The 21,970-nt window shown below is 38.3% G+C and overlaps 1 pseudogene; it reads left to right on the top strand.

Annotated features, from left to right (window-relative positions):
- Positions 1-21,669, top strand: part of LOC149544750 (nematode resistance protein-like HSPRO2) — a 60,262-nt pseudogene extending 38,593 nt beyond the window's left edge.
- Positions 21,670-21,970: the final 301 nt, after the last annotated feature.

Genomic DNA, 21,970 nt, shown 5'->3' with positions numbered 1-21,970 from the left:
ATAGATGGTAGATGTGGGCTTGATGGAGGATTTGTGGAAGCACACTTGGGGACATAGGTACCCAAGATGGAGTTAGGAGATGGGGGACATGAGTCATTGGATGGAGGATTAGCAATGGTGGATTCCATTATGCATTGGGTTTCAACTTTTTTCTTTGGGATCCACATGGTTTTGGATTTTTGTTTTATAGGCTTTTGCATTGTTTTGCATTCTTTGATTGGATTTTTCTTTTTTGGAGTATGTCTTTTAAAATGGACATATGATTGCCTAGGATGTAGATTTTTAGCTTTATGCATTTTGAAGTTGGCATTCACATTGCTGTGGTAAGATTTGGGAAGATGGTTAGGAGAAGCTTTGTGAGATGAAGAGGATATGGAAGAGCATGTAGGGGGATGATGATGGATGATGTGCCCTGATATGTGCCTTTGTTGATCTTTCATAGGAACGAATGGAATAGGATTTCAATGATGGCTGATAGCAAGATGGAGGATGGTAGATTTTGGGACATAGGGACCCAAAATGGATTTAGCGCATGAAGGGGGGATATGGTAGGTTGTTTTGGTTTGCAAAGGTGGTGGAGGGGGGATGACATAAGATTTCTTGAAGGAGTGATGGGAGGCTGGCATGGTGGGTTTGGAGATAGGCTTGGTTTGGGGGTGTGGTGTACCAATACCTTTAGATGGTGAGCCTTTGGATACATATCCAAGACCATGAAATCCTGGATTCTTTTGTGCAATAATAGGCTTTATGATTCCTTGCTCTTGTGGTCCTAAACCTTGACCTTGATAATGCCATCGATTGAGCATTTGAACTAGCTAAGGATACTTTTTGTTTGCAGAAAATGGTGGAAGTGCTTTATCAAATGTACTGTAACAGGGAGATACTATTCTTAATTCTTCTGCTGAGAGGAGGCCACCATGGATGAATGTAATTGAACCAAGAGGGTAGTTTTTAGATGGTGGAATAGCTTGGATAGGTGGTAAGATGGAAGCGTGGAGCAGAGGAGATGGTAGGATAGGCTCTTGATTTAGCTGATGGGATGAAAAGATATCCTGCAGTAGAGGAGGTATGGTTTGAAGTTTTTTAGATGGAGGGGATGGTGACTACGCTATGGATGGAAGACATGATACAAGGATATCTTCATTTATGCTTTGGGGAATGTCAACATGCTTTTGGACAAGATCTTGATAGGATTGGATTGGGATGGATGGTGCGATAGGAGGTGAAGGATGGATTCTTCAAAGGCAGTGGATGGATAGATGGGAGATTCAGTAGTGGAAATGGATGAGTAGAAGATGGATGCATAAGGGTCATTATGGGAGATTTGGGAAATGTTTGGAGGTAAGGTGGATAGGATTTGGAGGGATTTGATAGGTGGTGGGATTTTGATGCTTGTGGGAAGTGGAAGGATTTTAAGAAATTTGATGGATTGTATGGGGATGATAGCAATAGGAGATGGAGGTGATATTATAGATGGGGAAGCTTCATCACTGACTACTTCACATGGTTGGATTAGATGACATGGCTTTATCAACTGCTGGAGGCTTCTTTTCTTGTATTTCCTCTGGGAGATTCCTTGGAGACTTGTGTGTCGGAGGTGGAGTTGAATTGACAGGAATAGCTAGTGTGATGGGGGTGGAAGATTGTAAGCTTGGTTGATTGGGTGATGGAGAAGAAGCTGGGATATCATGTGGCATGACTAGATAGTTTGGAATAACTCTTGGATTTTGGGGGATGGTTGATGGAACGTCTCTAAGGCTCTCAAGATACCCTTCATAGTCCACAAGATCTTCCTCATCATTGGAATAGGAGGTGGCAGGAGCAAGGACAATATGACCGAATATATCATGATAGGATTGGTACTTCATGCTTTGATGATGAGTTTGATGGGGATGGGGTTTTGCATATGGATGAACACAAAAGCTCATGGTCGGATTAGGATTAAGCTCAGATTTTGGATTGGCTGATAAAAGATTTCCTAGGGAGAGTCAAAGCTGTATGACAGACCTAAGGAGGATTGGTTGGAGATTTTTGGTTTTCTTGTGGATGGAAGACTTCAAGGGTATGCTGTCAAAAAGTGAGAGTTTTGCTTTCCTATGTGTAGGATTGGTGGAAATTTTGTCAACTTAAGGATAGACTAATGATCCTATGAGCATGACACGAGATTGACCACTTGTGGATCCCAACCTTTAGCTCAAGGTGATGAGGGATACAAGTGACAAAGCTAGGTTACCCTAGACAATGCTCTGTCAGAGGGATAACTTTGGTGAGATTGGTTGATTGGTAGGATTGATTGGATAGCAAATTTTGGCAGAGTGACAACAACTCTTAAAAGGCTTGGGTTGCTAGTTGGCTGATGGGGGATTTGGATGGACTTTGGATTTGGGATTGTTCTAAAGCAAATAACTAAGGGAGCTTGGACAATTTTTGGATGAGGCAGTGACTACGCTAAGTATGCCTTGAGCTGGGAGATTTCTACTTTTTTGAGATTTTGACCAAAGTTGGCAAACATTCATTCAAAGGCTATGAACAAACAAGCAGACAAAATTTTGGAGCAAGCACATCAAACACACCAACATCCTTGGAAGCTTTCTACAAGGATGAAATTTAGTTTAGCTAGGGAGTCCTCGATATACACAAGGTACGTGAGGCCCATATCCATAGATGAAATAAAAAAGATGTCACACAGCCGAGAGGAGTGGTAACCCACTTCTCCTCTTTCACTTCTCAAGGGTATAAAGTTCCTTGAGGCTTAGCCCGAGTGACAAAATCTTGATCCCAAGAGAGGTGTCTTTCGATTCACCTCCTGATTCTTATACTCTGCCGGAATGTTAGAGTTGAGGTCGTCCCAAGGGGTGATGAAATCCCCAAGCAGGCCTCCTAAAAGGAAACAAGGTTTTGGATCCTAATCTTATGCACCCAAGATGGCCTCGAAAGACGACAAGGGGAGAGAAGACTAAGATGACCTTGGGCTAAAAAGCAGACTTCTTTTCCAATTGATGTTTTAGATTTTGTAAGCTATGATTGAAGACACTCGTGATTATGGCATACAATGTTCATTCCAACTTGACAACGTCGTCAACATAATGAAAATCGAGAATTCGTCAACGTAAGAAATGCGAGTGTCATTGAGATGCGTCAAAACCATGCAATGTTCATTGATTGTTAGGCATTCAAGATTGTGTTAGAGTGTTTTAAGCCAAAATTGGAAGTGTGAGATATTGCATTGATTCATTGATTCTTTGCATTCAAGATTGAGTTTGTTTGTTTTAAGCATGCATTCCAATAAAAGGTTGATTTTTATCCATGGCATTCAAGAGTGTGTTTTTTAACAAAATTCATTCAAAGAAAAATGCTTTAAACATTCAAGTTCATTCCAACGAAAACCTAAGAAACATGATTAAGTTTGTTGCTCCAACCTACAATAAGACAAAAGAGCAATTTGATTAGTTACCCAAAATCTTCTAAAATGAAAGCTTAACTATGGAAAAAAAAATTTAACTTTTTTTTATTCTTTTTAATATGTGTAAAAATGCTTAGAATGGTCTATTTCCTACGGAACCACAAAAAGTCAAATTTTGATTTATACTCTTTTTTTTTTCTTGTTTTAAAAATTTATTTATTAAATTTTTAGTAATTTTTGGTGTTCTTAAACATACAGGTTCATTTGTTAGAGTTTTGAAAGCATGCAAAGACAATGACTTGGACAAGACAGCAAAAAACTAGGCGACAAATCTTGGAAAACAATACAACAGGCAGAGACGCCAATCTGCGCAGATGCTAATCTGCATAGACGCTGATATGCGCAGATGACAGTCTGATGAAGAAAGTAGTTGGCGGCGTCGGAGACGACAGTTGGCAGATTGCGGCGGCGGAGACGTCAGTTTGACTGCAGGCGACAGCGGAGATGATAGTTTCCAGGCGGAGATGCCAAAATTTGCAAATGATAGTTTGGGCTTTTGGAGATAATGATTGAGCTTGTGCAGACGACAGTTGTGCAAGTGTAGACGATAGTTGAGCTTGTGGAGATGACGGTTGGGTTTGCGCAGATGACAGTTGAGATGGCGGAGATGATGGTTGAGTTTGTGCAAACGTCATTTTGCAGAGACAACAGGCAGAGATGCCAAATTGCAGAGACGACAGGCGGAGATGACACTGCGCGAAGTGAATCGACGGACGCGAGTTTTTTCTAGAATTTTTTGTTTTCTTGGTTATTTTTGAATTTTTGAGGGTATGTCTTCTTCTCTAGTGCGTCCTTCCACCTGCAAAAATAAGCAAACACACCTTACAACAACTCAAACAACATAAACCATTAGATTGTTAGTTTGTAAAAGCAAAATATGGATTGAAAAAGATTAAGGAATGACCCATAGCGAGGTCCCACCAGGCGTGCCAAAATGTAGAAAAAGATTTTAGTATGCAAAAAACATTAGCAATAAGAGAAACATTTTCAAACTAAAACTAAATTTTCATATAAGCTTAGACAAAAAAAGAAAACAAGAAATGCAAACCTCAAAAGAGAAAACACTCCATACTTCCTTGATTTTGTAGATGTGTCCTTTGATGTGGATGTACGCTCAATTGCTCAAAGTTGCTTCAATGGTGGAGATAGATAATAGCAAATTGGTAGCTTTTTGAGCTCTCAATTTGGCATTATAAGGGTATGGGTATGGATTTTGACTCTCAAAAGGGCATGATAACTTTAGCTCAAAGATTTTTGTTGAAATGGCTTGGGATGGGATTCAATTTTATAGGCCAAGGGGTAGAGGGATGGAGGGCTTAGATGCAAAGATGGGGAGATGGTTAAGGAGGGCTAAGATGCACTCAAAGGGGAGCACATGGATTGTGCTTGTTTAGCACCAATGGAAAGGTGACACTTGTTACAAGGAGGATGAGTGTGAGAGGGTAGGGTAAAGGGTTGGTTAAAGGCATGATGAGTGGGGTTGAATATATAAGAGAGATGTAAGAGGAATGAGTGTGGAAGAGGGAAGAGTGTGGAAGATGGACGTAAGAGTCATGAGTGGGCTTGTAAGAGTCTTTTATGGTCTGTAAGAGCACTCATGACTTGGTGGTTGGGATTTTTGAGGGGCGACTTTGATTTGGTTTAGGAAAGTCTTAAACTTGTTTAGGGAATGTGACAACATTAAGGGGTGGATTAGGCTTGCGTTTAAGATTAGATTAGGGATGTTAGAGATGTGCAAGTGGATGGCATTAATGAGGGTGGGTGAGTTAGTGGCTAAGCTTGGTTAGTATGGGTGGATGGGGTGGATTAGGCTAAATAGAGGATTAGGGATAGGTTAGGGGTTTTTAGATTTGAGGATTTTATTTATCAAATAGATTTATTTAATAAATGGGGATTTTTGGAATTATATAGAAGAATAGGATTTTATTGATAAATAATAAGTTATTTGATTTATCAATTAGGACTATAGATGATTAATTAAATTAATCAACTAGGGATGGCAAAAGATTAATCAAATAAAAATTTAATTAATGATGCCTTTACAGATAACTAAATAGGATTACTAAAGTGGTGTAATCAAATTTAGGTGTCTATAGTGTAAAATTTAATATATGTGAAATTTCAGAGAGGCTAGTCATGGTAAGGGAGAGCACGATGGTGCAGGTGCATGCATTAAAAGAGCCTTGGCTCGTGAAGAACTAAAGTACAAAGATGGAGCAATATTGATAGATGTAAAATCTATCGTCCAATGGTGTAACGCTACAATGGGTCCAGGTAAGGAAGGTGAGTCTACAATTCGTAGATTTTTTTGGTTGATAGATAATACTAACATTGCACCATATCAAGATTTTTGCACACTAACAGGATCTAGTGAGTTACACTCTTTTAGAAACTCTGATGCAAGTTCATGGAGTATCCACACACGAAAAATGGAATGCTATTGTCCATCATGTGTAGAGGAAAATTGGGATGACTATGAGTCAACTGAATGGGTGGACAAATGGGATATATGGATTTTGGACCCAATTGACACCTATCGTCCCCCACAAGCACTGGAAATGGTAGAGATGGATTCATCTATTGACTTTGACCGCTTGTCAGATTTAGTGCAATCTGGTAATATATATATATATATATATATATTTATATATCTTTGTAATTTCAATATGTAACTTTATAACTTTTACCCAAGTATTTTCTAAATTAGTGACCGCATTTTGTACATTTGTCACTACAGGCCATGTTTTTGCTATTATTGCACCTGAAGACAATGAAGAAGGGACATATTATTATTTGTGTCGTTGTGTTGAAGCCAAACAAAAATTAGATCACTTGGTTATAGATGGTGAAGGTTTAGAGTACCATGTCAGTGCGGTGGTTGTAACAGGCACATGGATTAGATGATATCCTATGAAGAATCCTAACTTGTGGTTATTCGAGGATTGGCAAACAAAGAGGAAGATTCTTCATTATTCAAACCTTGTTGTCGCATCAAATGTCCACTTGATAAAATATGGTGGAAAATCACATAATAAGATTCTTTGGAAAGTTTGCGAGTCAAACCATGAGGCAATACTTGAGACATTAAAATGTTGAGCAGATCCAGTTGGCTCATTAGATTGAATTGGGAGAGAGAGAAAAAGTGATCAATTGGATCCAAATACAATGTTACAACCTCTTCCCCAAGACTATCACATGACTAAGGTGGACCGTATTGTTATGATGTGTAAGTGATGAGATTTAGTTTTGATTTGTTTAGAATATATAGATACATTATTTGAATTTATATTAGATTCTTTAATAGGACCCATTTTTTTAATCTTATCTTATATTTTTTATTGTGCTAATTCTTCATTTGTAGGTCACCAAAGAAGAGGGCTAATAAAGTTGACGCACAAGTGATAAAGGGTGAGATGCCAAAATCATCTGCGAAATGGTATTATCAATTCACATCCTCAATATTTATTAGTGTTCTTTGTTCAAGTACCATTGTCTGATAATCATCTTATGCTTGGAATTGCAGAGGTTAAATTATGTCAATACTAAGGTTTGTAGCATCAATACTAATTTTTTTAGCATCAATTGGTCATGCTAAGTATAGTAGTTGTATCATGAATCCTTCTGAACCAATATGACTAAGATTCTCAGAAGAAGACTAAACCATATCATCTATCTACTCCCTCTTTATATAAGAGTTTGTCAAACAATGAGAATGAAACATTGATTATTACTCCCCCCTCAATGTAAAATTCTCATTGATTGCATTTTGTAAAGTTTTAAGTCACTATCAACCTCTATATCATTGTATTCTTCTTATCAGCAAATTACACAACAATGAGAATATGAATGATGACTTCTTCACATGAACCTGACAATTATAAATGCTACACCTTAATAAATGTTTGGGCTTGGTCTTTACCATTCGAGCTTATAATACAATACATTGGCTTCATTTTTATTTGGAAGTATTTATTATGTTTGTTCCAAAAGTCATTCTTCATTTGCCAATATGAAAATGTGACTATCACAAAAGGCATAGTCTTATAATTTGTAATTTGTATAATGGTATAAAAGCTTGGTTGTGGGTTTGAATCCATTGCCCCCATGACCCTCCTTCTCATGCATTTATTCTATTTATTCTTCTACCTCCTCCTCTGCTTGGCCATTTTGCAACACCATCTGGATGGAACTCTAGCCTTCCTCAAAACCATTATACATGACCTCTCCTTCTTCAAGATATTCTATAAAAAGTTCCTCAACCCTTGAACCTTTCAAAACCCTAATCTCAATGGAAGGCTTCTAGACCAAAGGAACTAGTAGATCCGGTTCTTTAAGAGAAAGAGACAACAAATCCAATTTTCTAGTGACTGGATGGAAAAGTGGGGAAATCATTTCAATTAGTTGTAAATCGAAAGGAATTATAAGTAAACTATATCAATATAATAAGTAACTTAGTAATTATATCAATATAATTTAATTACTAAGGAAATGAATTCATTACTCTAACATATAGTACATTGTTTTGCAGACAAAGGTGTTGAATTTGATGCTTAACAGATTTACATACATGTGTAATAAATAATAAGTGTTGTAGCTTTGGGATCAACACTATAAAATGAAGGATGTCATACTACATTCACAGAGGTACCAAAATATTTTATTTGATATGGAGACAAAAGAAAATGTGTGTTCTTCATACCTTTACATCTTCATCATTGTATTGATCAACAAGTCCTTATTGCACTCACTAGTTCTAAGCCAATGACTAAGGTATGAAAGAGTTTACATTAAAATTTCATTAGTACTAAAATTCAATATAAAATTCATAGGCACAATCGAGTGGTAACTTTGATAGTTTTTGTAGGGTCTTATTATTCCTGACCATCAGTGTATCCCTGAGGTGTATATACAAAGGAATTATCAGCTAGCTGTAAGAAAATATTAAGTTTTATGTGTAAATATATTTTTTTTTTTTATATAAAATAGTTATTTATTCATATATAATTTTGATTGTAACAAGTCGAGTTACAGAAGATTCTAGACTAATGGACTAGTGAGCATGTTAGGAAGACCTCGTTATATACACTAGTCATCTCCCACTTGTTGGCAATTAAAGACAATTAGGGATTTATTTTGTTCCCCTAGTTGGAAAGAGTATATATCTAATTATGTACATTTTACACCTATATGGCATTATTGGTCATATGTTTTGTATAATTTTTTCTATGTATGTCATTTTTTACATATATTTCATGTATGACATTATTAGACATATGCTTATGATGTTTCAAATTATTGATAAATGAATTATATGATATTGTTAGACCTTATGGAATCAACTTTGATTTTTTGTTATCACATTGGTTTGATGCTTATATTCAATCAATCAACATATTTTCCTTTTAATTCTTCCACATTTGGCATATCCATCTAACAATGAACTTATGATACTCCCATCAAGAAGTGCATGATTGCATGGTTTTATGGTGGATGTCCCTCTCTTTTTTAAATTCCAATTTTGTTCATCTACATGATTAAGGGAGATCAATTCCATTTCTTTCAATTGTATTTGAAGGTCATTAAATTTTTTTCAAACAATGTGATTAAATAAATATTATTCAGCATTTACCTCTATCATCAAGGTTGATTCATTCCTCCTCTTATTTTACCAAATAATTTGCATGAATCACCCATGGCTCCTTATATTTCTTGAAGAAAATTTTCAAAGACTTTGCAACATGTCTTCTCTTCTTCCATATAGTTCATGTTCATTGAAGACATTTGGTCAAACAATATATATGCTTTGCATATTCTCACAACACCAATAGTCATGGTACAATGCTTAAAAGATCCATAGTTGAAGAGAAGCTATGTGAAGCTTCTAGAACCATGGACCTATACTTAATTTAGTATTATTGCATCAATGTTACTTATGAAACTGGAACTTTCACATAGATAAGTATGGAAACCAAAATTGAAATCCAAACTTAACATAGAAAAGTAAAGCAAGCCTCAACTATATTCTCATTAAACATTGTGAATTCAAATATCTTTGGTAGAGTATATCTCGGAGCTCGTGCAAGATATGGATGAGGTTCTAGTTCCTACAGGACCGCGTTGTAGAGACCTACAATAACCTCTCTCACTTTTTGGAGATCGCATTCCATTTTCATTCTACAACGCCATCTCGGGTGATGTTGAAACTTGCAGTGTTGGCCAGTACAAAGTTGCCAATTGCCAAATCTCTCTCATCTTTCGTTGTGGGATCAAATTGTCTACTCCATTAGCTCTGGGTGGCCGAGTAAACCCTATCCCCAAACTTTTCTTTTCCCCTTCAGTGCTCGAACGTTCTTAGGCACGCTGAACCGAAATGTCCCTAAGGGTCACTAAATCTCACAGGGCTGCAATCTTTGATAGGGCATATCTCAGAGCTCGTGTGAGATATGGATGAGATTCTAGTTCCTACAAGACCATGTTACAGAGACCTACAATAACCTCTCTCACTTTTTGGAGATCGCATTCCATTTTCATTCTACAAGGCCATCTCAGGTGATGTTGAAACTTGCAGTGTTGGCAAGTACAAAGTTGCCAACTACCAAATCTCTCTCATCATTCATCGTGGGATCAAACTATCTACTCCATTAGCCCTGGGTGGCCGGGTAAACCCTATCCCCAACCTCATCTTGTCAGCTTCAGTGCTTGAACATTCTCAGGCACGCTGAACCGGAATCTCCCTAAGGGTCACTAAATGCCACAGGGCTGCAATCTTTGGCGGGGCATATCTCGGAGCTCGTGCAAGATATGGATAAGATTCTAATTCCTACAGGACTGTGTTGCAGAGACCTACAATAACCTCTCTCACTTTTTGGAGATCACATTCCATTTTCATTCTACAATGCCATCTTGGGTGATGTTGAAACTTGTAGTGTTGGCCAGTACAAAGTTGCCAACTGCCAAATCTCTCTCATCTTTCATCATGGGATCAAACTGTCTACTCCATTAGCTCCAAGTGGTCGGGTAAACCCTATCCCCAACCTCGTCTTGTCCCCTTCAATGCTCGAACATTCTCAGGTATGCTAAACCGGAATGTCCTTAAGGGTCACTAAATGCCACAGAGCTGCAATCTTTGGTGGGGCATATCTCGGAGCTCGTGCAAGATATGGATGAGCTTATAGTTCCTACAAGACCATGTTGCAGAGACCTACAATAAGTACTCTTGCTTTTTGGAGATTACATTCCGTTTTCATTCTACAACGCCATCTCGGGTGATGTTGAAACTTGTAGTGTTGGCCAGTACAAAGTTACCAACTGCCAAATCTCTCTCATATTTTGTCGTGGGATCAAAATGTCTACTCCATTAGCTCTGGGTGGCCAAGTAAAACCTATCCCCAACCTCCCCTTTTCCCCTTCAGTGCTCGAACGTTCTTAGGCACGCTGAACTGGAATGTCCCCAAGGGTCACTAAATGCCACAGGGCTACAATCTTTGGTGGGGCATATCTCGGAGCTTGTGTGAGATATGGATGAGATTCTAGTTCCTACAGGACCATGTTGCAGAGACCTACAATAACCTATCTCACTTTTTGGAGATCACATTCTATTTTCATTCTACAATGCCATCTCGAGTGATGTTGAAACTTGCAGTGTTGGCCAGTACAAAGTTGTCAACTGCCAAATCTCTCTCATCTTTCATCGTGGGATCAACCTGGCTGCTCCATTAGCTCTGGGTGGCCAGATAAACCCTATGCCCAACCTTGTCTTTTCCCCTTCAATGCTCGAACGTTCTCGAGCACGCTAAACCGGAATGTCCCTAAGGGTCACTAAATGCCATAGGGCTGCAATCTTTGGTGGGCCATATCTTAGAGCTCGTGCAAGATATGGATGAGATTCTAGTTCCTACAGGACCGTGTTGTGGAGACCTACAATAACCTCTCTCACTTTTTGGAGATCATATTCCGTTTTCATTCTACCACGCCATCTCGGGTGATGTTGAAACTTGTAGTGTTGGCCAATACAAAGTTGACAACTACCAAATCTCTCTCATCTTTCATTGTGGGATCAAACTATCTGCTCCATTAGCTCCGGGTGGTCAAATAAACCCTATCCCCAACCTCGTCTTGTCCCCTTTAGTGCTCAAACATTCTCAGGCACACTGAACCAGAATGTCCCTAAGGGTCACTAAATCCCACAGGGCTACAATCTTTGATGAGGCATATCTCGAAGCTCGTGTGAGATATGGATGAGATTCTAGTTTCTACAGGACCATGTTGTAGAGACCTATAATAACCTCTCTCGCTTTTTTGAGATCGCATTCCATTTTCATTCTACAATGCCATCTTGGGTGATGTTGAAACTTGCAGTTTTGGCCAGTAAAAAGTTGCCAACTGCCAAATCTCTCTCATCTTTCGTCATGGGATCAAACTGTCTACTCAATTAGCTTTGAGTGGCCGGGTAAACCCTATCCCCTACCTCATCTTGTCCCCTTTAGTGCTCGAACGTTCTCAGGCACATTGAACCGAAATGTCCCTAAGGGTCACTAAATCCCACAGGGCTGCAATCTTTGACGGGGCATATCTTGGAGCTTGTGTGAGATATGGATGAGATTGCAGCTCCTACAGGACTGTGTTGCAGAGACCTACAATAAAATCTCTCACTTTTTGGAGACTGCATTCTGTTTTCATTCTACAATGCCATCTCGGGTGGTGTTGAAACTTGCCGTGTTGGCCAGTACAAAGTTGCCAACAGCCAAATCTCTCTCATCTTTCGTCGTGGAATCAAACTATTTGCTCCATTAGCTCTGGGTGGCCAGGTAAACCCTATCCCCAACCTCATCTTGTCCCCTTCGGTTCTTGAACGTTCTTAGGCACGTTGAACCGGAATGTCACTAAGCGTCACTAAATCCCACAGGGCTGCAATCTTTGACGGGGCATATCTCAGAGCTCATGCGAGATATGGATGAGATTCTTGTTCCTACAGGACCATGTTATAGAGACCTACAATAACCTCTCTCACTTTTTGGAGATCACATTCTGTTTTCATTCTACAATGCCATCTCAGGTGATGTTGAAACTTGTAGTGTTGGCTAGTACAAAGTTGCCAACTGCCAAATCTCTCTCGTCTTTCGTCGTGGGATCAAACTGTCTGCTCCATTAGCTCCGAATGACTGGTTAAACCCTATCCCCAACCTCATCTTGTCCCCTTCAGTGCTCGAACGTTCTCAAGCACGCTGGACCAGAATGTCCCTAAGGGTCACTAAATGCCACAGGGCTGCAATCTTTGGCAGGGCATATCTCAAAGCTCGTGTGAGATATGGATGAGATTCCAATTCCTACAAGACCGTGTTGCAGAGACCTAAAATAACCTCTCTCACTTTTTGGAGATCGCATTCTGTTTTGATTCTATAATGCCATCTCGGGTGATGTTGAAACTTGTAGTGTTGGCCAGTACAAAGTTGCCAACTGCCAAATCTCTCTCATCTTTCGTCGTGGGATGAAACTGTCTGCTCCATTAGCTCTAGGTGGCCGGGTAAATCCTATCCCCAACCTCTTCTTATCCCCTTCAGTGCTCAAACATTCTCAGGCATGCTGAACTGGAATGTCCTTGAGGGTCACTAAATGCCATAGGGCTGCAATCTTTGGCATGACATATCCCAGAGCTCGTGTGAGATATGGATGAGATTCCAGTTCCTAAAGGACCATGTTGCAAATACTTACAATAACCTCTCTCACTTTTTGGAGATCGCATTCTATTTTCATTCTACAACGCCATCTCGGGTGATGTTGAAACTTGTTGTGTTGGCCAATACAAAGTTGCCAACTGCCAAATCTCTCTCATCTTTCATCGTGGGATCAAACTGTCTGCTCCATTAGCTACGGGTGGCCGAGTAAACCCTATCCCCAACCTCATCTTGTCCCCTTTAGTGCTCGAACGTTCTCAGGCACGCTGAACCGAAATGTCCCTAAGGGTCACTAAATGCCACAGGGCTGCAATCTTTGGCAGGGCATATCTCGAAGCTCATGTAAGATATGGATGAGATTCTAGTTCCTACAAGACCATTTTGTAGAGACCTACAATAACCTCTCTTGGTTTTTGGAGATCGCATTCCATTTTCATTCTACAATGCTATCTCAGGTGATGTTGAAACTTGTAGTGTTGGCCAGTACAAAGTTGCCAACTGCCAAATCTCTCTCATCTTTCATCGTGGGATCAAACTATCTACTCCATTAGGTCCAGGTGGCTAAGTAAACCCTATCCCCAACCTCGTCTTGTCCCCTTCAGTGCTCAAACATTCTCAGGCACACTGAACCGGAATGTCCCTAAGGGTCACTAAATCCCACAGGGTTGCAATCTTTGACGAGGCATATCTTGGAGCTTGTGTGAGATATGGATGAGATTCTAGTTCCTACAGGACTATGTTGTAGAGACCTAAAATAACCTCTCTCTCTTTTTGGAGATCACATCCCGTTTTCATTCTACAACACCATCTCGGGTGATGTTGAAACTTGCAGTCTTGGCCAGTACAAAGTTGCCAACTGCCAAATCTCTCTCATCTTTCGTCGTGGGATCAAACTTTCTGCTCCATTATCTCTAGGTGGCCAAGTAAACCCTATCCCCAACCTTGTCTTGTACCCTTCAGTGCTCGAACGTTCTCAGGCACGCTGAACCAGAATGTCCCTAAGGGTCACTAAATGCCATAGGGCTGCAATCTTTGACGGGGCATATCTCGGAGCTCGTGCGAGATATGGATGAGATTCCAATTCCTATAGGACCATGTTGTAGAGACCTACAATAACCTCTCTCACTTTTTGAAGATCGCATTCCATTTTCATTCTACAACACCATCTTGGGTGATGTTGAAACTTGTAGTGTTGGCTAGTACAATGTTGCCAACTGCCAAATCTCTCTCATCTTTCGTCGTGGGATCAAACTATCTACTCCATTAGCTCCAGGTGGCCGGGTAAACCCTATCCCAAACCTCATCTTGTCCCCTTCAGTGCTTGAACATTCTCAGGCATGCTAAACCGAAATGTCCCTAAGGGTCAATAAATCCCACAGGGCTGCAATCTTTGACGAGGCATATCTCAGAGCTTGTGTGAGATATGGATGAGATTCTAGTTCCTACAGGACCGTGTTGTAGAGACTAGAGATCAGCTAAGGATAAGGATAGCATAGTAAGAAAATGATTATTTATCTGGTGAATATAATTCTTTTATATAACAAACCATTTATATGCATAGTAAAAGAACTGAATATAGATTTGAGACATATTGATCACCTGCAGTCTGATCATCTTCACAAGTATGCAACTTTTGTTTCACTATTTCATGCAGATTATTGAACTTTCTTTATGAGGTCATTTACAGATTAGATGTTCAAAGGTTGAGTTCCTATGGGCCTTCAATACTTTGACTATACTTTAAGTCAACAATTATCAATATGGGAATAAATGGAACTCATTTTATTTTGAAGTACTGAGAAGATGGCCTTGCCCTTCCCTAGGAGTTTCAGAAATGGGAGACATTAGGTAAGAGAGTGAAAATGTTACTATCACTTCAACGCACATGAAACAATTGGAAATGCAAATTTTGATGGTAATCATTTTGTGATAAGGGAGAGACTAGGGATGATCGTTGTTACTATCTCTTTAGTAGTGGATTTTTGTTTTCTCTTGAATTTGGTGGTGGGGGATCAGTGGTAATTCTCCTTGGATATTCCTTCTTATGATGTTAGTGACAAGTGTTGCTCTTTGAAAACACTTGTACAATCTTTTTTAAATTATTAGATAAAAACAAAGAATTGTAAGTATTAAACATGATTAGCCTTTAGTTCCTAGAAGATCTTTATTTCCCCATCAATGCATTTAGAAAGTTAAGTTTTAAGAAGATCATAAATAGAAAAAATTAGAGAAGCGATTTAAACATTTATATTGATTGGAAACATGTGATTCTTGAGTTTCCTCTGCCTTTTAAAGAACGTTCCTTAGCTAGCATACCTAAGTCCACATTCCATAAGAGTGTCATTGCGCTAAAGATTTAGGAAACCAACTACTCTAAGATAAAGCTTCCCGGTCAATAATAATCTAGCCTATTGAGGTACATAATACTTCTCAATTAAACTTGTGTTAATTCAATATTAATTTTCTAATTAACTACAATTTTAGTATCTGTGTACAGGGGGTGACTGAGAAAACTATTTGAGGTCCAATTTGAAAATATATTTGTAAGGATCTCGACCAAGGTTCACAACTTCGATGATTAATACATTCATTCAAGCTAGAACCTCACTACAAAAAAATAATATATAAAAAAGGTAGTGAATAATGTCATGTCTAGACCCAAATCAACCAATGAAAGTCAAATCAGCATAATGTGGAACAACAATATATGCATTGAGTGGGTTGTCATAGAAAAGCTTCAGAATAAAATTCATGTCTAGAATTAAAAGACCTTAAAAGAAATTTTATGCTTGTAACAAAAATGGCCATTCAAAATTGAATATGATTACAATATGTGAAATAGCATTACGAGAACTTGTAATGCTCTTGTGAACATCATGTTAATTCTTGTAAGAATCCCTAAGATGCTTGTTATACTCAAATTTTTTTTGAAATTGAATTAACTTTTATCCTGTTGGTTAATTGGCTTAGGGTGATATATGCTTCTTGGATGGAATAATGAGTTCGTGATTAACTCTGTATTAAGATTCATAGCATCTTCTAGTTATTTGCAAAGGAAATTTATAAATTAAGCTAATGTCATATGGCTTGCTTGAGAAAGATGTTCGTGTTCTTATTGATGGGTACTAATGACTATCCACATTTAGTTCTTCAATATCCTATTTGACAAGCTTTCCATAGACATTTCTTTGCCATACTAAGTATTTTTGAAAACATATTTGAGTAGAAGCACTATAATAGATACTACATGATGTTTTAACAAATAAAGTAATGGGTTAAAGACTATTATTTCCAAGGTATTATGTCATAGTATTTTAATTGTAATGATCTTAGACTAATGATATTCTTGAAGGTAACTTTGACATGCAGCAAGAAAGACAACCTATAGCCAAGGCTATATTGTGCCTACAACCAAAGCCATAAATGCTCACAGCCAAAGCCACTAGTGCACATAGCCAAAGCCATGGATGCTTATAGCCAAAGTTACAAGTGTTCGCAGCCAAATCCATGAGTACATGAATTCGATGATCACAATTGTTTACAACTATTCACCAGAAACAACTTCTTTGCAGTTTTTGAGAAATACTAATAAAGCAAAAAATAGCATCTACTAGTTCGTAGACATAATGGAAACTCTCTAGCAATTGAGTTTAATTTCATACATGCACATATCTAATTTAATGTCATACACGAACATATCTAATTTAACGTCATACATGAACAAACATATAATATAAAATGATAACCAATAATGTAATATACATTAACAAACATATAATATATTATGATAACCAATAATGTCGTATATGAACAAACATATTATATATTAACCAATAATGTCATACATCAAATAAATGTCATACATCAAATATAAAATGTCATATGTACATCAAATGTATGTCAAATATGTCTCTCTGATGCCTATATATATACATGAGGAAGGAAACAAGTCTCTATTTATATATGTATTGAATATCTCAACTACATCTTTTCCTTCCCATGAGGGGACGGAAACAAGTCTCTCGACATCCTCTGCCGTCGTGTGGAGGGAGACAGTGGAGATGATGGGGCCCTCCTGACACGCTCACTTGACCTCTTGTTGAGGCTCTTCTCCAGGTCCAACTGATACAAAGAAAGTAGATATGAATCAATATTTATTATACATTGAAATCAAATATATGTACACACAAAATCAATTATTTTCTTACCGCCAACAAATAGTTACTCTGTAAGTCCACCTCAAATGCTCATGGATGATTAGGCGTGACAAGACCCTACAACAATTCAATAAATATAATCACTTATAAATAAAATTAGAAATTTTGAGATTAACTATTATAAACAACAACTAATGAAGAAAATTCTTTCATACCTCCGTCAGTGGCTGTGAGCTAGCCACAACTGTGGACACTCCACTATCAACAGACTGTCGCAGATGAGGAGGTGTGTCCGACATCATGAGGTGCATGTCATACAATACACGTTATATCTAACATGAAACATGGAATACATATAATCAAATGAATTAAATTAACATGAAACAATTGTACCTGTGTGAAGCTCATATGATGTCTCTGCTCTGTGTCTGTGGTAAAGGTTGAGGGTCCTGTAGAGAACTGATGCACATGCATAATTTCTTTTGTCAATCCTTAATATGATTACGTAATAAATATATGTATTAATTAAAATGATTAAATTGATACATACCTCAGGACTCGTCGAAGGGACAAAAAATGGGCCTGGAGGATCGCTGCTAGGCCCAGCAACACTTTGACCCTAAATTTTAAACAATGTCAATAAATGCTAATTAATTAATCATTCACTATACATATGAAATGTGATAAAATTAGTAATTTACCTGTGTGTCAATGCCAAATTTCTCGTTCAGGAACTCATCGGTGACAAGCCCATCATCCGCAGCATCTCCGGCATGAGTGCCAAATGTGCATAGGGATCCGTATGAAGTGCACATGTGACCACGACGCATAGAAGACTCCCCCTCAACTAATGGGCTCTTGGAATGGATGAGGGTCTGCATCAAAGCATTAATGGTCCCTAGAGTGCTGGCCTCTACATGTTCCTTCACAACTGAAGGAATAATCACATGCTCATGTTGTGGATGGACCACAGGTGCCCTAACTACATTAGGGTCACGACATGCTCCTGGCCTCTCAAATGATGACCCCCCACCTCTACCTTAGGAGTCTAACATATCAAAATAATTGGGGATCTCCCCAAGGACAAACTCACAATATAATTTTTTCAAAAAATACATGGGGACCTCGTGATTGTTGCAAGGAGGGGCATCAAAAACCATCCACCATCTATCCCAAAAATTATTTCTAATAGCATCGTGTATACACCAATGGATGGGGAACCATTTAGTACCCTCTCTAACAGTATTTGGCTCACTGGGTTTTCTAAATAATGCACATATACTACCTTTTGATATTTCATTTTTTTAACATCTTCATATGACAATTTATTTGCATAAAATCTTTTTTGTTCATCCCTCTTAGCCTGCCAAATATCTAACTGACCACTAACTAAGGCTATCTGAGTGTTAATGGATTCGAGGGATGATGCCAATTGAGCCCTCATTGGATTGGTTTGTCTGGATTCTTTCAACCGAGCAATGAGTCTTTCTAATTCAGTTTTGCCTCTCTGTATTTCATTTCTTATATTTTCTTGTGTGTCTGGCGGAGGTCTTGCAATTGGCTCAAGTTGTGGAATTTGTTGTTCTTCTTGAGGAGGGTTTTTATTTTGAGGTTCTTGAGGGTTTTGTGGATTTTCTGGTTGATTATGGACATTTCTTGATAAAAAATTAATTGAAATCCAACTAAATAAACAAATCTAAATGAAATTTGTAAAAACCCTACAAAAGAATATCAAAAACCAATAAAACAATATGGAAAACATATTAAACAATGCAAAGTTAAGTTTATATCACTTACCTCATCGTCGTCGGTGTGCTCGTTGTCTTGGATTTCATTGGTGAGGAGGCATTTTGGCAAATGGTGGTGAATTTTTTCTATCAAACCCACGTACGTGCTGTTGGAGAGCCAAAAAGCAAAATGGAAATGATGGGCCGCAGGTTTGCGGCCCATCATATAACTTTTTCCATATCAAAATAGCGTGTACGCGCTATAGCTTGGGTGACCCAAGCCATAGCGTGTGCGCGCTATAGTGCGTACGTGCTATAGCGCATACACACTATTGAAAATTAGAAAAAATAAACCTTGTCATATTTTTGGCACCACAACTCGGTGCATACACCCAAATGCATTTGCTTGAATCTGGCCATCTCAGGACAGCTTGCACCATCATGATCTGTTGTTAGATGAAAATCACACATAGCAGCCTGTTTACCAGATGATGAGGGATGTTCGATGGCTAACCTTGGTGTTGATTGGGGTAGCCACTTAGTTTGTCTATTTTGTTGATATGGCATATAATTCCTCCTTGGAATATCTTGATATAGCGCTGGAGGATTAGAAGGCAACTACTTTTTGAGCTGTAACAGATCATTAGCCAATTTTTGATATAAAGGATCAGTGGTAGAGACAGAGGTTTGCTGACCTTTTCCCTTTTGTATATCATGACTCCATTTTCTTGAACTAAGCAAGTCATCTTCCACCTTGATAGCCAAAGTTTGCACGACCGCTAGATTAGTAGGTCTTGTCCTTCGTATTTGAAAGCTTACGTCAGAAGGTTGAGCATTGATGAAGAAAGTCATTTGATTTTCTTCAGTGGGTCTTTTGTTGACAGGAATTCGATTCACCATCTGATTAAAACGAGCAATGAATTCTCGCATGGGCTCATGAATTTCCTTCTTCATCTAAGTCAACTAGGAAAGGAGAAAATGTTCATCTTCAGCAGTCTTAAATCTCCTCTTGAAAGCTTGAATCAAAGTTAACCATGACGTAATTGATCCAACCGATAGCTGTCCAAACCATTCAGTTGTGGCTTCAGTGAGTGTTTCAACAAAAAGACGGATAGAAACATCTTCATGTTGGATTGCAAGAACATCACTTGCTGTAAAGAAAGCACTTATATGCTGATCAGTAGTGACTTTTCCGTCACCGAAAAACTTGGGAAGAATTTTTTGAGAACCAACGAGCATGTCATGTAATTGGTTCCCTAAATCTAGAGGACCAATAGCAGCTCCCCATGGGACTGGTGGCTGCAGTGCTTGATGCGCCATAGTCGGAAGAATGATATTCAAGGGCTGCAAATTTATAGCTAAAGGTACAAGAGTACCTGGAAAAATCAAAGCTTGAAAGGGCGCAGGAGAAACAATAGCCTTAGTTGGTGAAGGAGACCTACTAACAGACTTGACTTTTTTCTTCTTCTTAGGAGTAACTAGCTTAAAATTTAACTTCCGAAGGGCTTCAAAATCTTCATCTACCAAACCCTTTTGTCTATCAACCCGAGTGTATGGTTTATCAGCTAGCTTAGTTGTTATTATTTATTTGCCCTTGAATATGACCAAGATTATGTTTGTTTCTTCTTCGAATGACCACTATTCTTTCAATAACTACAACGTTCTGATCAATAGGGGCTCTTCGCAAGATTTTTCTGAACTCTTCTTCTTCAAGAACTTGATTCACTTGATGATATTCCTGTACATTTCATCTACACCTCCAAGCTAGAGTGTTCAAGTCTAAGATGATATCTTCCTGGGTGTCTTGAAAGCTGAGGTTCGGTTGGAGAACAGGAAAAATGTTCTCATGCGGAAGCACCATTGTACTTCATCACAGGCGACTATCAATCTTTCTGTTCAGTCTCCCCAGTAGAGTCGCCAAAAATCTGTTGGTAAATAGGTTTGTCACTAAAAAAATTGCCCAACGGAGTGTATGTGGCAAATCGTTCACAACAGTTGGATAGGCCCTTGATATCCGGCCTTCCTCTACATTTAGAGGGGCAGCTCCCTCGTAAGATGACATTTTAGATTTTTCAATAAAGATGAGAAGAACTTAGAAAATAGGAAGGAAAACCATTGACAGTGAATGCACCACACGCCTTCAACGTTTTCATAAAAATGATGTAAACTATTAATGAGAGCTATCAAGGACTACGCTTGAGAACTTTCACCAACACAATGCTAATTCAACCATCCACAAATACTCACATCATACCATGAAAGTAATCATAGATGAATCAACACTTGTGGGCGTTGAGGCTGATGCAGCTAGGCTTCAAGAATTAGTCATCCATTTGTTTCATTCGAATAGAAGAGCTCAAACTGCTCATCATCATCATCATCATGGAAAAGTTCATTTGCTGATGGCCTTTCAAGCAATAGAAGCTGCAGTGAGAAGTTTCTTCTTCCCTTATCAACAGCTTGTGGTTGTTGTCATGGGCAGGGCTGAATTAATGAATGGATTTGCAGCATACACAGGTGCTTCAGATGCTCTAACATCATCTGATCCTCTCACTCGGATATATTCTGAGCCTCCTTATTTTCCAAGTGTAGATGCTGCCAAGACATTGCTAAGTGACCAATGGCTCAACCCTACAAACCTGCTCTGAAAGATAACTTCTTCTTCTTAACAGAAAATCTATGCATGCGAATTGAGGATGTGGGATTTAGCATAGTATGCATTTTTGCGTGGAGATCAGACATTTTAATGTTACTCTTAAAATTAAAAAATAAAATTTATTTAAAACTTTTTAATAATAAAATCTTTCTAAATATCTATTTGAAAATAATTAAATATAAAGAAAACTAAGAATTATAATCATACTCAAATCAATTCAATTTTCAATATTTTTCTGAATTCTAATCAAGATAAAAATAAAAATAAATATTTTTTACAATAGATTTTGCTCT

Source organism: Cupressus sempervirens, chromosome 8 (assembly GCF_028749045.1).
Source record: "Cupressus sempervirens isolate cs-2001-9-10 chromosome 8, ASM2874904v1, whole genome shotgun sequence".
In the NCBI taxonomy this organism is placed as follows: Eukaryota; Viridiplantae; Streptophyta; class Pinopsida; order Cupressales; family Cupressaceae; genus Cupressus; species Cupressus sempervirens.
This window is presented reverse-complemented; position numbering and strand designations above follow the sequence as displayed.